Raw genomic sequence first — 5630 nt, 5'->3', positions numbered from 1 at the left:
TTTTGCATATTGACGCTTATAATTATATTGTTTTATATTATCTGTTTGCACAATTTGGAATCACATTTGAAACTGTTCATTTCAGTATTCATATAATTGGATTAAGTGCGCACACACACACACACACACACACACATACATACACACACATACATACATACATACACACACACACACATACATACACACACATACATACATACACACACACATACATACATACACACATAAGTACGTACATACATACATACATACATACATACACACACACACACACGTACATACATACATACATACACACACACACGTACATACATACATACATACACACACACACACGTACATACACACATACATACATACATACACACACACATACATACATACACACATACGTACGTACATACATACATACATACATACATACATACACACACACACACGTACATACACACATACATGTTTACCACCACTCTGGGTTTGACCCAGAGACTACGGGTTTCGGCCACGTGGCTACGGGATTACCGGTTAAATCTCCGGGCGGCGGCATCTCCCCCTGCAGGGTCCCATCAACATGGCTCCACGACGTCAAATGGCGGTGTGTTGCCATGACAACGGGATGTTACGGCGCCATGAGGCGTGCCGTTGTCATGGCAACGCGGCAGCATTTGACCACGCGGAGCCATGTTGACAGAATCCTGCAGGGGGAGATGCCGCCGCCCGAGAAGTAAATCTATAAATAAAATAAATACATTTTATTGCAAAAAGGCTCTGGGTTAGCCTTCAATAGAAGGTGGCAAGCCTGATATTGTGGATTCCATTCCTGTGTTGGTCTCTCGCAGTCACAAAGATCTCTACATAAAGAGTCAGAGATACAATGACTCCGTTCTTACCCTTGCTGGTGTATCTGAGGCCATGGGAAGCCTAAATAGAGAGTGGGTAAATAAAACACCTCACTTTTCATTACACTGCTGCAAAATGCAATCACAACTAAAATTTAAGGCAGGGGTGCGGCAACTCCAGTCCTCAAGGGCCACCAACAGGTCAGGTTTTCAGGATATCCCTGCTCCAGCACAGGTGGCTCAATCAGTCCTTGCTTCAGCACAGGGGGCTCAATCAGTGGCTCAGTAGTCTGAGCCACTGATTGAGCCCCCTGTGCTGAAGCAGGGATATCCTGAAAACCTGACCTGTTGGTGGCTCTTGAAGATTGATTGGAGTTGCCCCACCCCTGGTCTAAGGTAAAGGATAAATTTAAAAAAAAATGAACAAAATCAAATAATTGGGGTCTGCCTAATGTCTTCTAATAATCCGCAGCCATAATACTCGTGCAGCCCTCTTCAATGCCAAAACAGGCTTATACCAACACCTCCCCTAATAAGACCTGGACTGTATATGCAAATCGTTCAGATCATTAGCATCACAAACGGTGCAAACACAATTAGTTACGCTCCTGGCTTGCTGCTGAAAAGGTGGAATGTAATATGTGTGGATGAAAGGCTTGGATAGGGGTATTTGCATTTAATTTGTTTAACCCTCCCGCCTTTGTGTGGCAGGTCTGCCCATTATCTAAGCTTGAAGAAGCATTTGACATAATAATAATAATAATAGCAGCATGGTCTTGTATAGCGCTGCTAATTGTACGCAGCGCTTTACAGAGACATTTTGCAGGCACGGGTCCCTGCCCCGTGGAGCTTACAATCGATGTTTTTTGGTGCCTGGGGCACAGGGAGATAAAGTGACTTGCCCAAGGTCACAAGGAGCCGACACCGGGAATTGAACCAGGCTCCCCAGTGTCCCCAGACCAGAATCAGACCCTCAGGGCCAGTCTGTGTCTATACTCGCTGAGCCGCTCCTTCTCTCCATTTCCTACATAGCTGTTCTAGCAATGAGGCGGTGGCATAGTGATCTAACATTATACAATATAAAACGGGGCTGGCCAACTGCTGTCCTGGAGGGCCACCAACAGGTCAGGTTTTCAGGATATCCCTGCTTCAGACTTTGACTGAGCCACCTTTGCTGAAGCAGGGATATCCTGAAAACCTGACCTGTTGGTGGCCCTCGAGGACTGCAGTTAAGCTCCCCTGCACTATAAACCCTTTATTTAACAGAAATCTCCTATGTCTACCTAAAAGATGCACATTTCTGCAACATTGTTTCCATCCTTTTTGGTCATTTATTGAATTGTTGATCTACCTGTGCCCCCAAAATTACGGTTCTCCAGAGCAGGGATTTCTTTTTGAATTGTTAGAATAAAATTAAAAAATCATACGTCACATCTATATCTTTTTAAGTTCAGTTTATCTTAAAATGCAATACGCCCAGGATATCACGGAGGAAGTCGGGTGGGTTCCGGCTCTCGTTGGAAACGCCGAAACCAATAGATTGTGAGATTTGTTTTGTGCGTTTTGCCATCAATCAGTGTGTTTCTATCCAAAAGAAACAGCACGGAAAAGTATCGCTTGTGAGCAGATGCGCGTCTCAGGCAGGTAAGGACAAATCCATCCGTTCCAGCCCTTCCGGTGCAAAATGTCCCTCTGGATTATGCTGCCTCTTTACCAAGAAATCATAGGTCAGCAGAGACATGTTAACCGCCAAGGGCCAAAAACCGGGGTTTGGAACCACAAAATAGTCTTATATCAGATTGTTATGGGTTGCAGTCTATTGCGGTGGATGAGACCGACTTCAAATCCCCGACCCTCACAGAACATCAGTAAGAACGGACATGTCTGGGTCAGCGTGATTGGACCGGAAACAGAACAGAGGCATCAGTACCACATTTTGTCATTACAAAATCGATGGCACCAGTATTTTCTTTACATGCAAACTTACAGCTTCACGTTCTTATTAAAGAAAAAAAAACTATTTATATTATAATGACTTTCTCCCAGTTTGTTTTTAGAGCGTTAGTATTATACAAACCGTTCTCAAATGAGGTTGAAACAGATAGCAGTGAAATATTTGTAAGCCTCTTTGGCTACAAAATAATAAACATAATACAATTAATAATAATAATATAATGGTAATAATATAATTCAATCTTGTACAGTACCACAACATTTGTAAGCCCCTTTGGCTACTAACTAATAAACAATAATACAATTAATGATAATAATATAATGGTAATAATATAATTAAATCTTGTACAGTACCACAACATTTGTAAGCCCCTTTAGCCACAAAATAATAGATAATAGTAATAATGATAATATTAATAATAATATTATGATAATATTTTGATGATTATAATATTAATAATTAGGTCTCGGTTGTTTTTGCGAACCTATTCTTAAAAACACCCTAGACCCGAGGTGGGAAACCCTGTCGCCATTCGCAACTTGTGTGGCAAATTGTAGGTTCCCAGTGTGAGGTAATGGGCAACGTGGCGGCAAGCGCAAGTCCCGCGGCAAGCGCGAGTACGCCGCTAGTGCTGAGGGGACGGGTCGCGGACGGTGGCCCGGGAGGCGAGTGGAGAGAAACCAATGAGAGAACGGCAGGGGCGGAGCACACACCCCGGCGCTGACCGCACCACAGACTACTGTTCCGGTGCTGTGCTAAGCAAGGTAAGAAGCAAGAAGCTGGCTCATGATGATCATGATGGGTGGGGGGGAGATGGGAAATGAGATGATGATGAGGGTGGTGAGGAGATGATGTTGAGGGGGGGTGAAATGAGATGATGATGAGGGTGGTGAGGAGACGATGATGATGGGGTGGAAATTAGCTGATGATGAGGGGGGGTGAAATGAGATGATGAGGAGGGGGTGAAAGGGTGTAGCAGAATCTCCATCTTGTCTTCTTGAACTTTTATATATGTAAGCAGAAAACGACCTACAAACATGCAGGCAGTTTAATCAACTTTCGCTAGATATTGTCAGAAAAGCAGCGCTGTTCTGTTGGCTGGACACCAGTACTGTGTTTTCCTTAGAATCGGCTTAACTGCGAGTTTTCTTTACAGTAACCAAGGCTAAATGGAAAGTCCCCAGAAAAGCTGTTATTTAGTTATATGCTAATATTGTTACGCCTCTAATTAACACCTTATTTCTCTGTATAAATAGTATTGCTTTTCTCCAAAGCTGAGACGAGGAATCAGAATTACCCTGTGTGCGTCTTTTTCTTCATTTCCCGAGTACTCGTACGTCATCAGATCGAGATCCAATAGCCCAGGGCGTGGTTAAGTCTCCCCGGTCAGAGCAACACTGTTTCCAGTCACGGCCGGCTGACCTGAGGTTCCCAGCCCGTATTGAGTTTAAGAACCTTACAAGGGGGGAAATGAGATGATGATGAGGGGGGGAATTGAGATTATGATGAGGGGGGGAATTGAGATGATGATGATGAGGGTGGTGAAATGAGATCATGATGATGAGGGTGGTGAGGAGATGATGATTAAGGGGGGGATGAAATGAGATGATGAGGCTAGTGAGGAGATTATGACGAGGGGGGAATTGAGATGATGATGATGAGGGTGGTGAAATGAGATGATGATGAGGGTGGTGAGGAGATGATGATTAAGGGGGGGTGAAATTAGATGATGAGGCTGGTGAGGAGATGATGATGAGGGGGGGACTGAGATGATGATGAAGGTGGTGAGGAGATGATGATGAGGGGGATGAGATGATGATGATGGGGGTGGTGAAATGAGATGATGAAGGTGGTGAGGAGATGATGATTATGGGGGGGGTGGTGAAATGAGATGATGAGGCTGGTGAGGAGATGATGATGAGGGGGGGGAATTGAGATAATGATGAAGGTGGTGAGGAGATGATGATGAGGGGATGAGATGATGATGATGATGGGGTGGTGAAATGAGATGATGATGAGGGTGGTGAGGAGATGATGATGAGGAGGGGAAATGAGATGATGATGAGGGGGTGAAATGAGATGATGATGAGGCGAGTGAAATGAGATGATGATGATGATGGGGTGGTGAAATGAGATGATGATGAGGGTGGTGAGGAGATGATGATGAGGGGGGAAATGAGATGATGATGAGGGGGTGAAATGAGATGATGATGATGATGATGATGATGATGATGATGATGATGATGATGGGGGAATTGAGATGATGAGGGGGGTGAGGAGATGATGATGAGGGGGGATGAGATGATGATGAGGGTGGTGAAATGAGATGATGATGATGATGATGATGATGATGATGATGATGATGATGATGATGATGATGATGATGAGGGTGGTGAAATGAGATGATGATGAGGGTGGTGAGGAGATGATGATGGGGGGGGAATGAGATGATGATGAGGGGGGGTGAAATGAGATGATGAGGGTGTATATATATATATATATATATATATATATATATATACTATAATGAAAATAATGATCATAATATATTAATATAATAAAATGAATACTATAAGATAATAATGATGATAATAATAATAATATTAATATATTAATATGAAAACTATAATGAAGTTATAATATATATATATATATATATATATATATATATATATATATATATATATATATATATATATATATATATATATATATATATATTATAATGAAGATAATGATGATTATAATAATGACCGCAGGTGTCACCCTGCCCCACCATGGTTGTCTCTAGCACTGCAACCCCTGCCTCCGCTTCCTGGTGACCCCGTTGCCAT

Source organism: Ascaphus truei, chromosome 13, assembly GCF_040206685.1.
Source record: "Ascaphus truei isolate aAscTru1 chromosome 13, aAscTru1.hap1, whole genome shotgun sequence".
Classification (NCBI taxonomy): Eukaryota; Metazoa; Chordata; class Amphibia; order Anura; family Ascaphidae; genus Ascaphus; species Ascaphus truei.
This window is presented reverse-complemented; position numbering follows the sequence as displayed.